Source organism: Chrysemys picta, chromosome 14 (assembly GCF_011386835.1).
Source record: "Chrysemys picta bellii isolate R12L10 chromosome 14, ASM1138683v2, whole genome shotgun sequence".
Taxonomy (NCBI): domain Eukaryota; kingdom Metazoa; phylum Chordata; order Testudines; family Emydidae; genus Chrysemys; species Chrysemys picta.
Genome location: NC_088804.1, coordinates 22015421 through 22039367, shown reverse-complemented (window position 1 = coordinate 22039367; position 23947 = coordinate 22015421). Strand labels below are relative to the sequence as shown.

At 41.8% G+C, this 23947-nt stretch overlaps 1 long non-coding RNA gene across 1 annotated transcript in view; it reads right to left on the bottom strand.

The window, feature by feature from the left end:
• Positions 1-23947, bottom strand: part of LOC122173931 (uncharacterized) — a 299080-nt gene that overhangs the window by 151043 nt on the left and 124090 nt on the right. The window contains exon 2 of the long non-coding RNA XR_006174983.2: positions 16931-17145. This is a non-coding gene — a long non-coding RNA (uncharacterized LOC122173931). The remainder of the gene's footprint in view (positions 1-16930; positions 17146-23947) is intronic.

The window sequence follows — 23947 nt, the reverse complement described above, 5'->3', positions numbered from 1 at the left end:
TGGGTGGCACCTCTCTTCTCTGCGCTAGTCAACATCTCACCCTTCCCTTTTCCCTCCAGGATTCTTACTTTCCAGGAACTCCTGACAGATCCTCATCTAAACAGGGAGATAAATACATCTGCTTCTGCAGCTACTCACTCAGCCTCTGCCACCTTTCTGTTTATGTGCATTGCAGGGTCTCCCTGTCAACCAGAGTCCACCACCAGCGGGGTGTCTCGGCTATGGGCAACTTCCTGCAGGTGCAGTGTGAAGCAGCTGCTAGGTCACTGGCCCATAGGTAGCCGGACAAGGATATCTCCTTTTTTTGTAGGCTGTCACCAAAGGAAATTGGTAGGTGAGATGGTGCCAAGGGGTGCAGGGAGAGGAGAAAAAGAGTGAGAAGTAGGAGAGAGTGTTTATTCCTATGGAAACGACGACTCCCTCCAAGCACACAAACATATCCAGGGTGACCTTTCAGGTTCTCTCAGCCTGACCGCAGCATAACGGCCCCAAACCTGCACCACCCGCAACACCACCTTCCACATTGGCCTAGGTAAGGCTGATAGGGATCCTCCGTGGTGTTCCATTGGCAGCCTCAGTTGCACAGTGAGAGGCTTGGAGGATCATGTGCTGGCCCAGTACATCACACAAAGCATGAAATTCGAGTGACACAAACTTCTCATAGACTCATAGACTTTAAGGTCAGAAGGGACCATTATGATCATCTGGTCTGACCCCCTGCATGCTGCAGGCCACAAAACCGTCCCTACCCTTCCCTTGACTCTGCCGATGAAGTCCCCAAATCCTGTGTCTTGGTGACTTCAATTGGCAGAGAACCCTCCTGCTAGCGATCCCTGCCCCATGCTGCGGAGGAAGGCGAAAAACCTCCAGGGCCTCAGCCAATCTACCCTGGAGGAAAATTCCTTCCCGACCCCAAATATGGCGATCAGTAAGACCCCGAGCATGTAGGCAAGAGTCTCCAGCCTGACCCTTCTGCTACAGATAAATCAATGTTGCTTGACTTGGGCCATTTAACTCTTACCCAGGAGGTTATATGAACTCAGTACATTCTGTCACTTGCTGCATGTTGGCACTGAGAGCCGATAAAAGGGCAAGTTTTCTAAAGCGAGGTGCTTGCAACTGCATGCAGGCATTTGCATGTGCCAGACCTCTGTGTACCAATGTCTAGTGTATGTGCAGATTAGGAATTTCCACACATCTGGGCCTAAACAGATATGTGCTCAGTAGGGTATGTGCAAGAAGATTTACAAGTGGAAACATCTGGTCCCTAAGGTTATTTAAATAGGAAGAACTCCAATGCCTTGCTATATACTTTTTTGAACATACATAAAAATAAATCATGGAAACAATGACCAATATTTTCTAGAGGAAAATATTAAAATCAAGCCTCTTGTTCTCTTGTGCATTTCATCTTGTGTCCCCATGCACCAGAAGAACCAGAACTCAGGGACCTAACAAATCAGTATCCTTCCGCAGCTGAAAAAGAACATCAGTAATAATCCAACACTGATCCATATGTTAAGAAAACCTGATAACCAGCCAAGCGCCTTTAAAAATAATCAATTTCATTAAAAGCCTTAAATGAGATTACTGAGCTTAATTACTATGCTACATTGTATTAAAGTATACAGGGTGAATTCTTGATAGGCACATTAAAGGTTTCTTGCAATATTGAATAACATATTGAAATAGGAACAGAAAGTTAATGAATGAAATCCTATTGGAATGATCTCCATCACATTAAGACTTTTGAGTTAGATTTCCAAAGGTATTTAGGTGCCTAGGGGGATTTTCAAAAATGCAGAAGCACTTTAGGTGCCTAAATCAATGGGAGTTAGGTGCCTAACCTGTGTTATTTTTGAAAATCCCACCAAGCACCTCCTGGCATCTTTATGTGCCTAATGCTCTTGAAAATCTGGCTCTTTGCGTCTTAAAAAAAAACAAAAAATAAACAAACATTGATCATGTTATTTTTGGAAAATGTCATGCAAACTGTCTTGGTTTTATAAAGAATATCCTACAGATTTAAACATCCTACAAACAAAATATCAATACATGAACAGATGTAGTTTTTAAACAAACAGCAATTGCAGATTCATTTTTAACTAGATTGAGCAGCTGTTAACATTACTCTTCTGCATAAGAAATTATACGAAGCAACAGACAAGGGATAACTGATCCTATTTGAAGCAGACTGCGTACGCACAATTTTGTTTCTTAGTAGTTAAAAAAAAGCCTAGCTGAGTAAGGCAATATGCAGTTTTATTTCAGCCAGACAAGCAGAACAATAACGTCAGGGGAATTAGAAGGAAGTCTTTTTAAGGTAAGAACTGATTTAAAACAGTAATTCTACTGGCAGTTTCCCTCAGCCTAAGAACAACAAATGAGTGAAAACCTTTCACATATATTGGTTGCGGGATATGAACATAGTAGATGTATCTACAAGTTCAAAGTCTATATCAGGGGTCGGCAACGTTCGGCACGCGGCTCGCCAGGGTCAGCACCCTGGCGGGCCAGGCCAGTTTATTTACCTGCTGACGCAGCAGGTTCGGCCGATCGTGGCCCCCACTCGCCACAGTTCACCGTCCCGGGCCAACGGGGGCGGCGGGAAGCAGCGCAGGTGAGGGATGTGCTGGCCACGGCTTCCCGCCGCCCCCATTGGCCCGGGACTGCGAACCGTGGCGAGTCGGGGCCGCGATCGGCCAAACCTGCCGCGTCAGCAGGTAAATAAGCTGGCCTGGCCCGCCAGGGTTCTTACCCTGGCGAGCCACGTGCCGAACGTTGCCGACCCCTGGTCTATATTTTTGCATGCCATTATATGCTAGTTATTTTTATAGAGGGCTGAATTCCCAAAGCCTTTCTGGACTTAAGGCAAAAGCCTCATCCCAGGACATAGGCCAAAAACATGTACTGTGAAACGTGTGTTTCAACAGAACTGCTCCACAATTGTTATTGCAGCCTTAGGCCTTATGGAAAAGTTATATAAAGTGTAATAGGAATTAATCCAGTAGGAGTCTATAGATGTGAAATATGGTACTTTAGACATTACATGAATAAACCTATAGAATTTGAATAGAGAATGAAAGCTTTCCTGTAGGTTTGTGAATATTGTGAGAGAAATTCTATAACAAGATCATAATTCTCTACAATGGTTAGGAGTCTATAGAGAGAATCCCTTTTCTTATTAAATGCTGTAAGACTTTTCCCATAAGGACAAGGTCACTGTACCCTCAGCTGCTGTTGTGTCCCACACCCTTATCTGCAGGTGAAGGCATGGCTAGTGTCCAGAGTCAGATCCCATGTGGTTACTGTACCTTACCCACAAAGTCCCTTTTCTGTTGGGGAGCTCTGAAACCATGCAGGGTTATGTTTGAATCCTTACATATGTGGTCCAAATCCTGCCCCTCTACTGTATTCAAGGCTGTGGCACTAGATGCAAAATTTGCCCCTTAAAGCACAGGGCCTGACAACGCAGCAATTGCCATATTAGCTTGCAAATACCACATCTCCCACAACACAGGTCAGACAGCATCAGTGATGCATCTGCCTTGCAAGAATGAAAATTCAAGATCAGAGTATTAAGGACCAGTGGTTTAAACAAGGCCTGCTAGCTGTCATCCCACAAAAGGTCTTTCCAAGGAATAAACATAAAATGGGTCCATCAGTGATTGCTATTCTAAAACAAAAGCAACTGAATGCCTTTTGTCAGATATCTCCCCAGCTCCCAGTTGAACAGGGAACGGGACTTGCAGCATGATTTTCTTCAAAGTCAGCCATCATTGTACACACACAATGACATAAATTAGGCTGCAATAGCTACAGGAATTGAAACACTATGCACAGATTTTTTACCATGCCTAAATAAATCACTTAGGAATATTTATGTGCAGTATAATTCTGATATGTTAGACCTGAATAAATAAATATATTTTGTTTCATAAAGCCACTCATAAGAATCCAAGACTGGAGTTTTGTTCAGACCCAAAGTAACCACTTGATAAGCTGGGGAGGGCAGAATATCTTCCCACCCTATATATACCAAGATGTCAACATCACAGCTAATAATTCCAGAGTTTTAATGATTCCCTCCCTTAATCTCTCCAGAAACAATGACTACACTGTGAATTATAGTATAGAAATTATACTTTTCACATAATGCGACACTGCCCCAGTTTGAGGTCAGCTGCAGGGAATTTGTTATTTAAGTAGTACAATATGGCAGTAGAAATATTGCACAATTTAGTATAATTAAACTTAACTATGTAATTAAGTATACTTAAACTGTATGGTCTCCAGGGCAGGGACCTCTATATTTGGACAGCTCCTAGCATGTGCTGAGTACTACTGTAATTTAAAAACCCCTGAACAAACGTGTACTATATTTAAACTTATTACTAGTTTGATGCCAAGATTTAATAATGGCCCATATCAGTTTAAAAGTTATCTTTAGAACTAAACTAGAAGTGATTTGTAATTAGATATCTATAGACATAGATATAGATTTATACACATACACACATTTAGAAAATATAAATACTAAATATTTGTGCTATTTTACAACATTTCTTCTTAAGTTTCTTGGGCTGGACACCCCTTTGGTTGTCTTGCCACACGGTCTTTACAAAGCATGCTTCATCTTCAAAGCTGCACAAGCGTTCTCACACCTCAGCTATAGAACAGTTAGCCTTATTCTACAGAAAAATCTCTTCAACAGGAGAGACAGTGAACCCCACCGCAGAACACCACAAAGCCAGTGGTTAGGGCACTCTCCTGAATGGTGGGAGACCCACATTCAAATCCCTGCTCTATATCAACCAAAGAGAGGGGGGGATTTGAATCCATGTCTCCCACATCCCAGGTGAGTGATAGAAGGGGTGGCACCACCACCACCACTTTGCTTGAAAGAGAACGGATGTGGCTTAGGTGCTCAGCTCTAAAAAAGGATTCACATCTCTGAATCCTGAGTGGAGATAGGCATCTCCCTCCAACCTGGATTTAAACAGCTAAGTCCCTTTGAGGGGTGGGCCTTAGGCCACGCCCTCTGTGGCATTTCCTACTGGCTATCTCAGGCTGCTCCCTGCCAAGCATGCTGGCTTTGCATATCCCATTCTTAGGCACCTAACTCTCCCCATGCATTGTATAGGGGAGTATAGGCCCCTAACTCAGGATTGTGAATTCCACTAGGTGCCAGGGTGCCTAAAAGCTAGGTGCCACAACGCTGAACATTACCGCGTAATTCCCGCGTGTGAAGCCCACCCTAAGTGTCTCAAGTTGGGCATCCAAAATGTAAGACACCCATCATTAGAAAACAATAGGAAGCTTGTCACTAATGACATGCTAAGGTCACCGAGGGAGCCATTGCAAGAGCCGAGAATAGAACATGGAGTCCCTGGCTCCCAGTCCTGCGCACATACTGTACCATTCACCCAGGCCTCAATCTGTGTTCTATTTGGTCTCATGACATCCAAGAATTGAATAAACCAGAATCAGTCTTACAGAATGATAAATCCTGCTGCAAGGCATCAAGGGACATCTGTCCAGCTGAAATCCTCTTCGAGCTGGATGTTCATTATTTCAAAGGAAGAAGTGAGTTTATGGAAAGCAAATCAAACTATGCTGATCTTATAGAAATCTAAAGGCACAGATCAAATTCATGGAGGAGGGGAATACATATGACATGGGTTACAAGTAGAAAAAAAAAGAATGCCTACATGGTTTCCATACGACAGTATTCTTCCAACACAAACTGAGAAAAATGGAAATCCATTATGTATCTTAGAGAAATTCTTGAATATATACTGCTGAAATAGAGATAAAGAAATAATTACTACAAACAGTAATATATTAAACTCTCTGCAGTAGAGAGTTGTCTAAAGTTATTTTAGTTTGAAGCTCAGACCAATTTGGGGATTATAAAAAGTGATTTCAGAGTGAAGCTGGAATGCAGCTTATCACTTATCCACACATTACAATCTCTACATACAAAATTTTAGTCTTCCCCCATATCTCAGCAAAAGTTTAGCAGCTAAGTACTGAGGTCTCATACAAGCTTACATGATTTTTAACAAACTAGTCTGCAGTCCATGTTTACCACCATATTGTGAAATATAAATAATCAAAGCTAAACAACAGCTGTCAACATAAATGAGCACCACAGTGGGCTCAACTAAGGAAAGTTTATTTATAAACCATCTTCCTCTCCCCTGATCCTGGGCCAGCATACTACAGAAAAGCCTAAGGGCTGCCCCTACGTTATGCCCGATGCAGTAGCATCATAGGGACAGTTTTACTGGCTGAAGCTCAGGCAGAACACTATAGAGGCTAACACACACCCGCTCTTCTGTACCCTGAGGAAATGAGTAGCATAGAATTGAGGCAGCACAAAGCATCCAGATCTGGGGCAGAGGACTGGGCCCCTTGTCCTTGCTTCCCCCTCTAGCCCTGCAGAGCAGCTGATGAGTTGTTCTATGCAGCCGACTTCAGTTCAAAGTAGCCCTGTGTGCCCGTAATCAGGGCTCGGACTCAGCAGCACAGCGTACCAGCACTTCTTTCACGCTGCCCTCCAGAATCTAAGCTTCATTTAAAAAAAATCTGAAGTCTCTAACCATTATGGTTGCTGAGACACACCCGGGGGTTCACATTTTGGGGGCTAAGTGATGAAGTGAGGTCTGGCTGTGTCAATATAATGGCCGATATAATGGCTTGGAGGTGCAAGCTTCCCCATACATCTCAGCTCAGATCCCGATGACTATACTTTAAGATGTCAGCATTGCTAACTCACAGCTCAAAGCACATGAGTAAGGAACGAGGATCATCTTGTGAAGATCTGGTTAGTTGTCAACAGCAGCTCATTTTGGTACCACCAATACGTGGGTGTGGGAGATACTGCCATTTTTTAATTACCACTCACTCAAGAAGGAGCGAGACCCCAGGAACCTAGAAGAGCTCAGCTAAGCATCCTCAAGGGGGAGCCTCACTAGGGGAAACAAAGCCCCATGAGCCCAGCACAGCCCATGGTGTATTCAAATCTCACTGCGGGGAGCTAGGTCTACTGTGTGCAACCTCTCATGCAGGTACAGCTGATTCTGTGGGTGGAGCTTGGAAGAGTATTACTACCTTTTCTCTCCCCACCTTGACCCTTGCCCATACGACTTTGCTGTGAGATAAGGCTATGGGAATCACTGCTGAATGGGATTGTTTGGCCCCACCTGTGGCCTTCCCATTCACTGCCTCCTCCAAGCCTCTCTGCACCATCATACAGGGTGATTCCCACAGAGCTGAGTGTGTTCAAAGGGGAGGAGTGGGGGCTGCATACTCTCTGAGCAGCTCACCACCATCCAGAGGGAACTTTGTAGCTTCGGATGAGGAGAGCTGGATTTCACCCCCTTGCTCACCAACTCACAGATTTCAGAAGGGGCCTCTCAGCCATTCATGTGGACCAGTGTAGTTCTGCTGTGTGCAACTTCACAGCTCAGCACAAAATGAAAGACAACCCACTTCAAAAGTGTGGGGACAAAGCTAACCAGGACAAAAGAAAACAAGCATAATAAATTAAAACAAGTCACTCTTACCCCTCCCTTCATTACACTGCATCCTTACCACTTCCAGAACAGGCCATCCTTGTGTATTCAAATATGGGTAGATTTACTTTCACTAAAACTCTTCTACTCCATTTGGCAACAGCCTGGGTCAGCATACAGCTATAATATCCTCAGTGCTGCTGAATATTCTTGCTGAAGGAATGCTCACTGGAGCAGCGCCAGCACATCTAATTGCAAATTGAGCAAGTACTGGCCAAATGATCCCTTTATTTTGCCAATAGCACAGACAAGGGTCAGCTCAGGAAGTTTATTTAGGTTCTAAAAGATTAGCCTTCTGCATGGTTTCAAGTATCTTATATTTCAGTTGACTGCCTGTAATAGTCAAACACTGGGATCATGGAAAGCAATGTTGGATCTCTCTCACCAAGGGCTACCATCAGTGTTTCATGTCCCATGCAGCTAAGAGCAGAGAAAACATCTGTAGCTGCAGCATTGTAGGATGTGCAAGGAGGCTAACACACTACCAGGTTTGCCAAACCAGCTCCCTTCTCAGTTTCCTCTTGTCTCTGCCTATACTGAAGCTGGTCAAAGTTTTCCAGTGGAACAGTTTTCTGTCTGAAAATGCTGATTTGACCAAATTGAAGTGTTCCTGTGGAACGTGTCAACTCCATCAAAAATTTTGGGCAAGCCTGCCTGCCTGGTTTCCTGCCAATTCATCTTGGGCTCCCCTGCTCCCAGGCAGCAAGGTGGCCAGCATAGCTCCCAGGTCCCCCTGCCTGCCCACATCCCCAACAATCCCACTGGCAGACAGCCCAAATTGGCCCAGGAGCAAACCCAAAAAATCTGGATTGACTTCACTCCTATGCAATTTCACTCCTGTGAAAACTTAAAAATGTTTGGTTTTTCATTGCGAAACATCAAAAATTTTCACAAGAGGGAAATTCTGTTTTTCAGGCAGCTCTAACCTCTACCTCCAATTAGTGTGTTGTCAAGATCTTTCAGAATGAAAAGACTTAGAACCAAGTGCATTGAGAAAATGCTCTTCAATGTTAATGCAGTTTTTAGACCATGTTTCTGACATACAAGATGAGTAAACTTGAGTAAACTAATTTCATAGATCTTGAGGCAAATCACTAAAAACTGATAATAGACTGAATTTTACAGAGAACTAACAAGGACTGCTTTCCCCAAGTCCATTGATCAGATTTCCATTTCTGTTTTCTCTAATTGCTTTGGCTTCTCAGGCACTTTTCTACTATAGCAGGTGGAAAAGAAGCTCTCAAAAACCTTTAAAACTAGAGACTATGAATTGTGCATGTAACTGGTCTATGTGACCCCATGTTCCTATCACTGTTACCCTAATCCTCCATGCCCCATTTCCTCTCATTCTTAAACCTGTATGCTGCATCTGGTCTTAGATTGGGAACTTTTTAGGGCAAGGTTTGTTTCTCACTTATATTTGTACTGTGACTAGCACAATGAGGCCTAAATTCTCACTGGAACATATAAACTTTACAGTTATTCAAATACAGTAACTCCTCACTTAAGGTTGTAGTTATGTTCCTGAAAAATGCAACTTTAAGTGAAACAATGTTAAACTAATCCAATTTTCCCATAAGATGTAATGTAAATGTGGGGGGTTAGGTTCCAAGGAAATTTTTGGGGGGCAGACTAAAGGCATTATATACTGTACAGTACTGTACTGTGTTTGGGAAGTGCCCCAGCTTACCCCACACAGGCACAGCCGCTGCACCTTTGCAGCAGCAGCTGCAGCTTCCCCAGAGAAGAACAGGCTCAGACTTTGCCGGGAATGCTCCAGGCCTGCCTCTTCCTGTCCCTGCTCCACTCCAGGCCCACCTCCTCTCCGGAGCACGCCACATCCCTCCCCCCATCCCCAAAGTCCTAAGCGCCACCAAACAGCTCTTTGGCAGCACTTAGGACTTTCTGGGAGGGAGGGGGCGGAGCGGAGATGCAGCGCTTCCCCGCTCCTGCCCTTCCCTCCCAGAAAGTCCTAAGCGCGAAGTGCTGGGAGGGAGGGGGAGGAGAGGAGAAGCCCCACATCTCCACTCCTCCCCCTCCCTCCCAGAAAATCCTAAGCGCCACTAAACAGCTGTTTGGTGGTGGGGGAAGCGCTGGGAGGGAGGGGGAGGAGGCAGAGAAGTGGAACTTGTGCAATGTTCCCTTGTAAAGTCGCTGCTCTGCCACAGAATCTTACAAGCAGGTAGCCAAACAATGTTATAAGGGAGCATTGCACAACTTTAAATGAGCATGTTCCCTAATTGAGCAGGGACGTAACATTGAAACAACGTTAAGCGGGATGTTAAATGAGGAGTTACTGTATGCAATAACCGTTACCAACAAGATATACCTGTGAAAATGGGTTAGAACCCTCCTTACTCATCAATTTCTATACAGTCAGTTCTAAAATTGGCCAGCAGCAAAGTTAAGTTTGTAGCCATAAGTTTAACTATTCAGACCACCTCAATTTGTATGTGACATGATCCAGTAACATGAGTGAGGGCATTCAGATCGGGAGAGAGACAGAAAACTTGTAGCTCATCTGAGTGATCTGTTGACCATTCAACATAAAACGGTGTTTAGAAAGAAGCTTAAACATTCACTTTATTGCATCAGAGCCTCTGCCAGCGTTATTGACTTCAATAGAGCTATGCTGATTTACGCCAGCTGAGGATCTGGCTCTAAAAGTCTGTATAACTGCTGCTGTTTCCAAACAAGCACACTCCACCAGCTTGTCTTCCTGCATAATCTAATTGCCTTCCAAGTCACACAACAGCTCCCAGCATTCTTTGAGGCAGAGTATTTGCTTAGTCCCAGAGGAAAATATGCTTTCTTCTGGATTTTCAGCAGCGCGGCCTTGACAGGTAACAAAGTAACAAAATTGCAAAACTATGCCAGGCTGGCAGACATGGCACCTTTTACGCAGGAAAACTGCGTCAAATCCAAATTTAGACTGGAGTGAAGGCTAGAGGTATGTCCTCCATAATGCCTCAAGTACATACGGCAAATCAGTGACTAATGAAATGGGACATCAGGTATTATTTTTGCCAAAATATATTTTCAGCTACATCTGTGTGAAGCATCCTGATTGTTTGATTTTGGAAGAGGCAGTACAGATGTTAAGCACAATGTCTAGATATTCCCAAAGTGCTAATACTGAAGTCCATCTGCAATTTTATCTCTGATCAAAGTCCTTTTATTTCTAATCCACATTTTTTAACAGCTCCACCACAGTAATGTACCAGTGCCTGTTTTACTGCTTGGGATGAGACACACAGACTTCTGGAGCTCTGCTTCCTTTATCTGTATATTATTCTATGTTTTCTATGTGCATATTTAACTTCCGCCAAAAATTTTCAGAGTTCAATCGTGCACTTACCCTTGTTTACAAAATACTGTCCCGGCATGCACACATCATGGTACTGTAATTTGGTGTGCAAATAAAGGCAAAATTTGGACTCTGGTGTTTGGAAGTTTCGCTTTTATAATACTGATTCTTTTCCTGGTAGAAAGAAAATGCTTCATTAAAGAACAAAACAAGAGATTATTGGGTGAATTTAATGAAAGCTGTTGATTGGAAGACCTGTACCATCTACCGTAAGAAAGAGGTGGGAGCAATATTATCTGTGCTGAAGTGTTCCCCCATCTAGCCCCTACACCTCGGAGCGGGAACAGTTCAGACTCCATGCCCATTCAGATCCTGGACTTTTCTGCTTGGAACTTAAAGGTAATATACTACTAATTTTTTTTAATTACAAATTCAGAACCACCACGTCCTGTGCAAATAAGTATAATTATCATAGGCACCATGGTTTTATCATCTTCTCCCAGGAGTAGCAATCTACTTTCCTAGTACTATACCAATTATACTACCAGCTGGGTGTCCACTTCTTAAGAATCTATTTTCTGGACATCACATGTAACATTTCCAAACAAGGCTCTGAAATAAATATTGGCTCTACAATGGACAACTGCAGAAACTTTTTAAAAAATGTATTGTAACGAACTATGAAAGCCATGTTAAAGTAGTTAGCAGTATGGTGACAACAGTACAGGGGCTAAGGCATGAAAACTGTTCTAGTGAAACACTATGACTGCAAAATGTGTTATTTTTCATAGCAATTACTCCTCCAATTTTAGTTCCTAAGAGTTGACAGAAAAATGAAGCTTACTTGCCGTAAGTGCCTGCTGAGCTGCCCAGTAGAGGTACATTTCAACTGTACAAAATAATTCTGGACCTCTAACTTAAAACTTTTCCTGCAGTTTGCCTCTCCACTTCTACATTTTACAGCCATTAACAAGTGTCAGGCAGTACTGGAAAGTGGATAAGCAAATGGGCTACTGCTGAAATCTGAAATCCAAGGTCTCCAAGTTGGTTAAGTCCCCCAAAGAAAAGGAGGAGGGAATTGTTTATACATCTACCGAGATCCTGATACCCTTGCTCACTGATGGGACACTGATGGTGGAAGGAACTATTCAACATGAGCAAAGGTGTCAGCATACCCTGCTCTGAGAAGTTTTGGTGCACCTGTGTAACAATCACCATATTAATTTTACAAATTTGCTATTATCGGATATCTAGAAGTGAAATAGAAAGTCATGAATACTACCCTGAAAAATTCTAATCCATTAAAATAAAAGTATTTCCTATGCACTATGTAAGTCTTCAAAGAGCTTTATAAATAAAGCTCTACAGAGCATGGAATAGAATTACAGTTTTTGTATGTTTCTGGCTATCCAATATTGGGCATCACTGAGCAATTCCAGGTTTCAAGTAGAAATGCTTTAATAAATTAATTTTATCTTTTGAAATCTACAGAATATATGTCAGAGGCATTCTTAAATATTTTTCACTTTCTAGATAGCTATGTGAAACCTTCCCCCACCACCCCTTCAGCAACATTTTTGTAGCAAAAGAGTTTTAAAGTGTTAAATTTTAACCAGTTTGGTTGTACTTTGTGGATACATCCTCTAGCATATTTTGTGGTTATTTTCATATTTCAGGGAAAAGTGGTTTTTTGCTTATGGAAAAATTCAAATCTACATGGATACAAAGTACAATTTTTATACCTTATTTTTGAAAAATCTAAAGCCCATATTTGAAATTTCATTTATGCCCCACATGCTTTTGTGTTTAACAATAATGCAAGGTTCATAATGGCTTATTTGTGACATTTTGGGATTTTGATCTTTTTTGTATTTATTAATTCTGGACTTGTCTGTTGCAATAAACCAGTTTAACTTCATTTTATCAATGGCTTTATTGTAGAATATGAGCTGAACGATTTATATGAAGAATAAAATTTAGCTTCTGAAAGCTGAAAACAAGATGCATCTTTCAAAATTTACATTTGAATTGTCCCTCTATTTTCCCCTCCCTCCTCCCACAATTGATCACAGAGAAGATGCTGCTCAAATAACTTTTTAGAAGTGTGGTAAAGTAACCTAAACAAAAAAAAGGGGGGGGAGGGAGAAGAGATAGAGAAGGGTGACAGGGAATGTCACATTTAAGAGTAGGTTAGATAAAAGTCTATCAGGGATGGTCTAGACAGTATTTGGTCCTGCCATGTGGGCAGGGGACTGGACTCGATGACCTCTTGAGGTCCCTTCCAGTCCTAGAATCTATGAATTTATTTCCTTCAACTGATGTAGCACCACAAAAAACACTGGCACAGGGTACATGCAAGATGAGCTTAGCATTTGCATTGTTTGCAATGACAACAGTATGTCTTGGTGCACCATCTGTGCATTTCACTTCAAAGCTCTCTGCATCACACCACAACTTCAGTCCAACCTGAAATAAGTGATGCAAAAGTACAGCTCAAGGGAAAGTAGAAAGAAAAAAAATTTACTTCATCAGCATGAGAGCTAGTGGTTTTTATTTTGGTAAGCATTTAGTGATCAAAGTAATCTTGGACCTCTCTCAAACAGCTCTCTTATGCTGACCATTTGCTTCTTATGTTTTGATGTCTTGCTCATCACAAAAGGGAAGGGGAAAAAAATCAGACTGTAAAGGATACCTTAATTTACAATCTCTAAAGCCTTTATAATACATGAGGACTTGCATTTCCTTTCCGCGGAGTTGGCAGTATAAGACCTAGATGTGGTGAACCATGGATCTATCAAGGTATTATAGGTTTACTAGTCTGTAACCAGTGTGACTGTATTTACAGTTAGCAGTTCGGGTCATATACTGTACTAGTTTCCACTGCATTAAAGGGGTCACTTTCAAACTGGAAAAAAAAAATACAGTGACTATGCGAAATTCCATAAAATTTACCACTATTCTGTCAATTCAAATTTCTACATTAATATTTGAAATTCTATAAAACTTGGAAGCACATTATTTCTGAAATCATTATGTAACCAACTCAAAAGGAGAGGGAGTCATTGGTAGGATTTGAGCACAGCAACATTAAAAAGTACATTAGGTCTCAAAAGCATTTCACATCCTTCAAGTCCTGAATGTGGCCATTGGAAGAGAGATGGAGGTGGAGCAGGAGATTATCATAATTCACCCCTGTGAAAGTAGCTGCAACATAAAGAAGAGAGATCTTTATTATGCAGCTCACAAGAGGTTTGCCCATAAGCCTGCTTCTAGTGAAGGGAGAGAGTAGCACATTGGAAAATTAAGTTCATTCTTATTAATTCTTCATTCTTAAGAATGAACAGCAGAGCTCATCCATGGTGCTGAACACAAATCTTTCTAGGGATCTTAGAGAAAAAGATACGTAAAAAGAAACCAGAGTGTGTTGGAAATGTGCTTACCCTCTCCTTGTGCCTGAAACATGAATAATTGATCTTGTTTTACTGTTGTCAGCTGCACTGTTTGTTATGAGATGTTTATGCATTGTACTTGTTATGCTTCCTTATCTAAAAGGGCTGGTCTTGCAATGCTCACATACATAAGTAATCCTTACTCATGTGAGCAATCCCATTCCTTTCCATGGGAGTGTTCACATGTGGAAAGATTGCAAGATCCAGCTCAGATTTTCAGTGAATTAATCATTGTTCACTCACATTGCAGTGAACGGCAATACACTTTTCCATTTGGGAATTGAATAATCTTCCAGGGTTATCTACAAAATGTCCAATATGTATTATCAAGGACATGACAGACACTGCAGTGGGGGGGCTCTGGCCCTAGAAAATCTTCAGACTACAATGCCTAATTTCATTTATTTGCAGGCAAGAGGCTTTTCATGCTGTCTGTACTTAAAATGGAAAATGTGCAACTGTCATTTTCACTAGGAAGTCTTATCTTGCATTAACCGAGTTTGACACCTCTCTGGATAAACACCTGTATTCTATTTAGAACATTCCACTTTATTTTCACAAAGCATTAGCAGAGTCATGGACCTCTGAACACTTGTTTCAAGGTTCTCATTGATGCAGGTTGTTTATTAAAAGGGGAAGCTGGCTTTGTGGGAGTCAGGTACTGTGCAGAGCTCCCTGACTTTCTTTGGCCCTGCTTTAATTCCAAGGTTTGCAGGTGAGTCTTACTAAAGACTTCACAGGTGACTATAAACAGATCCAGACATTATTTCCAAAACATTTGTATTTTAAATGGTGATTTAATAGCTACCTGGTGTTTATACCAGGATCATTAATGGAATAATTAAGAAGCTGCAGACTAGTTGTGGACCTGAGCTGGAATTCTTGACCCAAACACATCTTAGACCTGAAAGGAAGTCAAAATCCAGGACACCAAACCCCTTGTCTTCCTTCAGGGCAGTGAGATAGAAGAAGGGATGAGCTCCAAATTGACTCCTATCAAAATACAGCAGCAAAGCTTGTGCATCCGAATACAAGAAATGATGGCAGCAGATTTGAATTCCTTTTGCCAATGGCTGATACAGGAGAGGATCACGTCCACGCAGAATAGTGCTTGGACCCCTATACAGGAGTACATAACACCAGGGAGCAATGTGCAGGGAACTGAACTGGCCTAGTTTAGAGTACTGCCGCTCAGTCACGAGAGATGATGAATCAACAGGATGCCCCCGTGCCTGCCCCCCCCCCCCCCCCACACACACAAAGTGGACTTTATGGTGAAAGCTTATACAATGCACAAAGCTACACAGGCAGATGATACTCAGGGGTACTCCAAGAGAGTCAGTAATTATGCAAATAGCATGTTTATTCCAATGCCAACATAAGGGTTGCTTTCTCGCTAGCATGCCCACTGACAGTAAGTCATCTCCAACATTATCCCTCCCATCTTGTATTTCCTTGTCCTAACACCAGTGAGCAGATGAACTGGTAAGCCTGCATCTCTCCCTCATTTACAAGAAACCTGCACAGCCTGCTCAGATGATCAGAGCTCCCTCATTTACAAGAGAACACTATACCGGGAAGCCAAGCACTGATCAAGGAATCCTCTCTGAATAACCCAATAGCATCGGATGGCTGGTAGGCTCACAAAGCAGCAGACCCACTGGTCTCACCCCAGCCAATGCCCTATACCATTCCACAAAATCTCTACTTCGTAGACCCCCCTGAATCTTCCCCATCACACTGACTGCAATGTGGAGCCATAGCAGTTCCGCTGCAGGGTGAGGGGAAGGATTTGCCCCTCCTTGAATAGTGGGAAAAAACTCACACGTGAAGGGATTGCAGAGTCCACTATGCATACATCTGTAGGTAACCCTTGTTCTCTATTAACAACTGTTGAGGCCCATTAGGGTAAAGACCAGGTATTTTACTTAACTAGCCATTATAAAAAAAAAAAAATCCCATGATACTAAAGTAGTGTCCCAACTTCACTAGCAGTCTTTCAAGTCAAGGCACCCACCCACTTCCCTATTCAAATCCCTTGTAAAAACTCACTTAAATTGTGATGCCCATAAGAAATGAGTTAATGAAATTAAAAGCCTCCAAATTATTCCCTTATCTCGGTTTCCAGATACATCCTGTTTTCTCTGTATCTGATTCTTAGAGTATTTCTGAATTTTGTACAGCACCAAGCACAATTGCAGATCTTATTTGATAACTAACAGTGATTTGAGCAATTACTATAGATGGTAAATACTAATGATCTTAGTAGTATAATTTTACACCGGTTCAAGTACTGTGAAATCTGAAACAATTAAAGTTCAGAGGATGTTTGATGTGTAAGTTTCACAAAACAGGTGGGGTTTTAGAAGTGATTTGCAGGATGAGAGGCAGAGTCATGCTTCACACATGTTATTCAGGGGACTCTCCCAAGATAAGGGACAACACAAGTTGCATGAAGTCAAGAGTGGGGAAGGTAGAAATGGAAGCTTGGAGGTCAAGGTGTAATTAAGGGAAGAGATGTATAAAGGAGCAGCTTTGGGAATACTTTGAAAGTAAAGAGACTGCTGTAGGTGTTTTTAAATAATGGAACCCACCTTTAAGTCACTGAAATCATTAGCCAGGGTTGTCATTGCTCCTCGAAGAGGCAATCCTGTAGTGGTATTTCCAGGACCATAACCACAATGTTATAGAATGCTTGTCCCTCCTCTTGGGTATTTGGACACTTCCCACAGGCAATTCCATGCTTAAAAGTGTTACCTTTTCATCCTCTCTCTTCTCTTGGAGGTTTTTCAACATATATTTTCTATATCTGAAAAGATATTGAAAACAGAAAGGATTTAAGAGCATGCTTTCTTAATAAATAAGAGCTGATGAAACAGTGACAGTCACATGTTTTGGAAAGTCCACGTACCAGTTAGTTAAACCACTTGGAAAGCATCAGAGGTGAGTGAATAATTCATAACAAACACTTTTCTGTTCACAAATAGTCCATGAGCAGATTTCCATTTTCTTGAATGTATGTATTGGAAATCATTCAACAAAACACCTCTGTGATTAATTTGAGGTCTGTAGACTGTTCATGAGCAATTTATCCAAAATAGTTAGTATTCAAGCAGTATTGTGTAAATTAGATTGGACATCTAGGTCACATGACATTATGTGTGTTCTTTATTACTATTTAGATTGTGCACCAAAGTATGTGTGATAGTTAACTGGGATTAGACTGAGGCCCAAAGTTTACTATCATTTTATGATGCACCATGTTTCCTGCATGCCAAAGAAAGATAATTCCTTAACATAGCTCAAACCATAACATTGAACTGGTACAGGTTACAGAGAGAATCTCTCTAAAGAGGATACACAACCAACACCATGACCTGCAAGTTAGGAAGGGCTTTGAATATGTAACCAGTATTGAACATAAGGCTGGGATGGATTTTACTGGAATTGTTATGCTAAGTGTGGAACATGGAAATCTCACTGTGACAACCAGTAACCACTGATATAGTAAGACTGCTCTCAGACAGTGGTTTTAGTTACTGTACTTGCAAATGTATTGGCAGGAAATAACTTCAGATGACACAGGCATACTATCTTTAGCTCACTGTGGTAGATGGGTGATGCTTATATATTGTCAATTACTAAATGTGCTTGTCCATTAAGTTCCTAATACTGGGGACACATTTTAGTTGCCTTATTCCTTGAGCAGTCCCACATGAGTATGCTGAGCAGAATTTGGGTTCATAGGCTCATGCTTGTGTTTGTAGATGGTCACTAGCAAGCATCTCCACAATCTAACTATAGCAATGCAACTACTTTCAGAGAATGCAAGAACTTCTAATACACACGGCTGGTTGAAGACTAGACCCTTGGCAGAAGGCTTTCAATGGGATTTTCAAAGGGTACATACAGAGAGCTTTGGATTTGAGTGCAAATCAAACCAGAGATAAGCAAACTTGATGGTTGTATTTCACCTTTTTTATATTAAAATGTCCAAACATTTATTGGGATTTAAATTCATAACAGAGAACAACATAAGTCAGGCACAGAGTTAGATCAGCCTTGCAAAATGCTATTAAATATAGCAGCCCCAGCACAAAACCTACTCACTGACCCTTCCTTTAAATCATAGAACAAATGAAAACAAAACTAATCATATTTTATTCGCTTATATAGTACATGTCCCAGGCAAGTCCAGTCTTGCAAGACTCCATTACAGGCTACTTCACCCCTCAATAAAATCCTTCCTTTATCAGTCTGGTGGAACTGATCTGGAGAAGGTAAGGAGAGATAGAAGAGACAAGGAAAAACTATAAGGAAGAGTGACATACCCCAACTGCCTATGTTTACACTGCAAAAAACAAAAAAACAAACAACAAAACACAAAATACCCCCTGTCAATGAGTCTCAATGGCCAGGCCAACTGACTTGGGTTCACACTACAGGCCTAAAAAATAACCATGTAGATGTTCCTGCACTGGCTGGAGTCCAGGCTCTTAGACCCATCCTCCTTGCTGGGTCTTAGAGCCTGGGTTCCAGTCCAAGTTGAAATGTCTACACAGCTTTTTTTAAGCCCCACAGCACAAGCCCAACTCACCTTAACCAGGCTTTGAGCCAAGCTGCCATGGGGTTTTTCCCCCCCTTGAGTGCAGATATTACCTAGAGCTCCTAAGTCCCACTGTCTTGTAATTGAACATAGAGCTTGTCTACATGAACAATTTGTTTTTGGCTAGCTGGGGTGTGAATCTACCTTGCCATGGACTAACCAATCGTGGGGACCTGCTGATGTGCATTAACAGTTCATGATGCTGATCTAGTCTCGCATTAATAAACTGTTTGCGCGCTTCAGCGAGGGCCGCATGGACAGTTAGCCCACAGCAGGCTAGGGTGGTGTAGATTGTTCTCAGCAAGCTGGGGCTGAAAGTGCTACGCCTTTTTTGAACATGGGACATACCTGACTAAGGCTTTGCAATGCTGAGCAGAGCAGCACCAAAATACTATTAAAAATCTGAGCCACAATCCCATTCAAGGTCACATAGGAAGTTAGTGGAAGACCCAGGAATGAACCAATTTTGAGTCATGTGGTTTAAACCTCAAAGCCATAACCATGCCAGAGTGAGGCTGACGTTGAAAAGTTTGCTTTATTTCTTAATTTAAATCACTGCATATATCATAAGCATCAGTTGACAATTCCAATATTGTCCATGGTCACTAACCAAATCAGTATTTTATTACTGGTACTTCTTGGTGACTGCATTTGAATCAAAAGCCTGTAGGAGTTGAAGTTTTTTCATTCAATACTGCTCCCTAAGGGTCCACATGTTAGGACAATCCAGAAATCTAATTCCAATCATATACCTGAGAGAGTGTGGGACCCTGCAAATGTAATCAACTATGAACAGCATTCTGTACCCACTATACACTATATACTGAGTACAGCTATAGTAGGCAGTATGGGGTAGTAGTTAAAGCAAGAGGGCCGGGAGTCAGGAGATCTGGGTGATCTTGAAAAAGGCACCTAACCTCCCCGTCAGGCTACAGTACGTAAAGTGGAAATGCCACCTCTGTAAAGCACTTGGGGATCCTATTGTATAATAAGAGTTAAATATTCATACTCCTTTTTATAGATTAAATATAACCTTTGCAGCAAAAGCATGATTGGACAAACTAAGAATCTAGCAAGGTGTCGGTCAAGCATTCCAACATTGCATTCAGAGGCTTATTGCAGAAAATACTGAAAACAAGCAAGATCCGATCCTGCCAGACCTAGGAGCAGAAGCCTGTATATAACAAACACACACTGCTTTCCATATCATACAGATAACTTCTCATCACCAATCTTTAAGTAAGGAGACATTAATATTTTCCAGACAATTTGGGGCGGAATTGCTTATGCTTTCTATAGATACAGATAACCCAAGGCTAAAAACCGGTTCTAATCCCCCAATCCTGTAGCAGATTCCTTGCTTCACCCACTACAAAGCAGCAAAGCCATACAGATATTTTATATTTTAATATATCTTCTGTAACTGTTTTTGTTCTTGACAAAGAGGACCACCCCCTGAGAGCAGAACCCTGTGGTGCAGCTCACCGAACACTCCCATTAATCTGTCTATGGCTATTTTAAAGGCTTAAAGAGTCTTTTGGACTCAGGAAACCTATTATGGCAGAAGATGACATTCATTCATCATTGCCTTTTACCTTCTAGACATAGATTAGTGACATTAACTTTGACAGCCCTAAACACTAATGTTATTACTGCAAAGCCCAGCAGTGCCACTATAGTTTAAAGTCTGTTGATGTTACCATTATAAACACCGTTTTTCAAGGGGTTTATAACTCCACCATTGGAAATGGCATGAGGATGAAAGTCAAGACAGAAATAGTCAGTCTGGCCATGAAATTTCATTATTTTATTTTATTTTTTTTAAAGGGAGAGAATGACTCATTTGCCCCAGTTTTTCAGTACTCTTGTGGTCACAAATATTTTCAACGTGATTCCCCCTGCCCCCCCCCCCAGCTTGTGTGCTGGTTAAGAATGAAGTGTGTTTTTTAATCGTCCACACGTCTCCATTACTTGTGAACTGTATCATCCCAAATGTCTGAAAATAATTCTCACAACACCCCTTTCCTATCACGTATTGAGCTAACTGAGTAGAGTGCTGTTGTCTTTTTCACAAACATTCTCTAGTAGATTGATTTTGGAGCAATACTACACTTAAGAAAAAAATTAGTATATATTATATTTATACCAGGCTCAAACTAGACCAGCTTGGGATTACTTGCCAGATACGTTGAGGACACCATGTTGGGTTCAAAATCTCAGGTCAGTCTTCAGTTGGTTGTGAAGATAGCCTTACAAATGTGAACGGAGTGTAAATCATGGAGTGATGTCTGCCTGAGTTTGAAGAGAGCATAAACCAATAGCTCTGAGCAGGGTAAGCTTCCCCGTTCATGTTGGTCAGTTGTTGAATCATCACTGGGCATCTGCATTAAGTGTCAGCATTGATCACTACTTCTCTGTGATCAAAGCATGTAAGAAGGGGAAAGGCCATATTATGAAGATTTGCACATCTCATTTTGGCAACATGCGTCAAAGTCACTTGGGAGAGTATCACCACTTATTTTTCTCTCCCACTCCGGAAAGCCAACCAGAAAGGACTGGTGCACAAGGGAACATCAGAGTCCCGACAAGGGGGAGCCAATCTCATAGAGAAGACGCAAGCATCTTCAAGCATGGCCCTTATCTACATTAGCTCATCCAGAGTTAAAACAGAAAAAACACTTTCTAGGTTCTGACTTGTAAATGTACAGTATGTGCGTGAGCTAGGATATCAGTGTAATTGTTCAGGGCAACTGCACCCGTATTTCACTCTCAGACATCCAGCTCCCCAGCCATTGCCTTCCTTGGGTGGAGACGCACATCCTTCTCCCTTCTGACCAGCGTATGTCCAGGCTGCACAGCTCCCTGCCTTCCCAGCAGAGGGAAAGCACACTGGCTTGCTTTCTCTTCAGAGTCTGATAACGGGTGTAATTGCTACAGTTGTAAGGTATCACACAGCACTTCCTAAGCAAGCCTGCTTAATTCTTAAGGTAAAAGCACTATAGAGAAAACGTTAAACACAATAAAAGAACCTATATGCATGCTAATAAGCTTACCAGAGATCACCCCAAGGCTCTGGCAGGAGCAGTCCTACAGCCTCTCTCCCACCCCCCGCCCCAGGGGGATTCCTCGTGGTTGCAAATTCATCACAGCTTCAGCTAGGAACAAGCACCAAGTCTTATGGCTCTTCAGTAGGCCCAGTCCTTCCAAGCGTTCCCAAAGGATTGGGGCTTGTCTGTTGGCTGGATCAGGAAAAAGGCCCTGAGTCAGTCTAAAACCAGATTATTTATTTAAAAATCCTTTGTCTGTTGGTCCCTGGAATATCCAGTTTGAACCCGGGGGAGTGTGGTTTTAAAAGGCTCATACTGGAAGTAGTACATTAGCATCCCCCATCCTAGTAGAGAAAGTATGTACACCACCACAATATAGCACATACACACACACACACACACACACACACACACACACACACACACACACACACAATTGAATTTTAATACAATGTGTCCCAAAGGTATTAACCCTAATTCAATAAGGTTTAATTTAATTCAGTGAAGTCTATCTTAATGCCATAAGGTTTGTTCCACTGGTGGCATTCAATCCCTCCTGAGGGGAAAAGAAACCCCATGCACCCAGCAGAGCTCAGCGTATCTAAATCCCAAATGTGGGGGAGTCAAACCTGAGGAGTCCAGCAAAACACACAAGCATGTTGCAAAGATTTGCTCAATTTACTGCAAGTGGCATCTCATCGGGACATAGTTAGTGGACAGAGCTTGGAAGAGTAAACGATTTTCCCCCCAGTTCAATCCTACATTACACAACACTATAAAGTTATATTCGTACAGAAAACCCATCAACTACTGTGCAGAATATCTAAAAGGCTTAATGTAGCAATGTTTTTTTCTGTTTAGCAATGGGTGAGCTAATGTACATAAGGCTCATGTTTCAAGTTGGAGTAACCGTTTAAGAGTTAAACAAAAAAATACAGTACAAAAATATTCTTGCATCCTTTCATTTATAATTGCAGTCTCATTCTAGTGAAACTTTTAAAATCTCCTTCTCTATGACATCATGGTCTCTGGAGAAAGTTAGACATATAATCAAACAATTACTTTGTTTGCTTGTTTATGTGGTGATCTTTATAAGATGATTTGCCCTCTCCGCTACCTTTAATCTGAAAAGGCAAAGAGAAATCAATGCAATTACAGAAGGGCAACATCTCCACGGTGTTAAAGACAGTTATTTGGGCTAGTGCATCTGTAAGTGCCCAGAAATGTTAATCTCAGGGTGTGTGCATCCCATTCAGCAAATTGTCCAAAATGCTCCTGACATCACTCCACACAGTCATGTTTTAATTGTTTTAGGGTGAACCCACATTTCATTCATTAACATGGCACTGTAGGGGCCATTCTGATATTTTTTTCACTGGAGGGCCTGAAAGCTAGTTATAGAAATGCCCCTGTGCAGTGAGCTATTGCCTCCCAAACACTAGTGGAGGATTCAACAACACCCAATGCCACAAATCTAGGAAACAAAAAAGCAGACAAATACCGTCATCTGAGGGAGCAAATATAATCTTCACCATTTTTTCTAGTGGCTTCCCTCAACCCCATATAATAATTTCAGCCTTATTTGGATTAAGGCTGAACCACTTCACCCTCATCTAGTCCCCAAACCCAGAAGGTACTGGGGGGGAGGAATTGAACAATTGTGAACAAAGTCAGAACTGGGTGTCATTGGCATTCTGGAAGCACTATCACACATATTGTATTGATTTCCTCAGATCATATCCTCACATGCATATGAAACAGGAGAGAGAGACTAACCATGAGGTAACCCACGAGAGAGCCCTTGGAACCAAATGTGCTGTCACCAGACATACCCGTTGAACTTCCCCAAGAAGAAAACACAACCTCCACTCAACATATACCTGCATCTAGAGTCCATGACCAGTCAAACTTACATCATCTAGTTCATGCAATACTCCTGGAATAAGGTCATTCCAGAC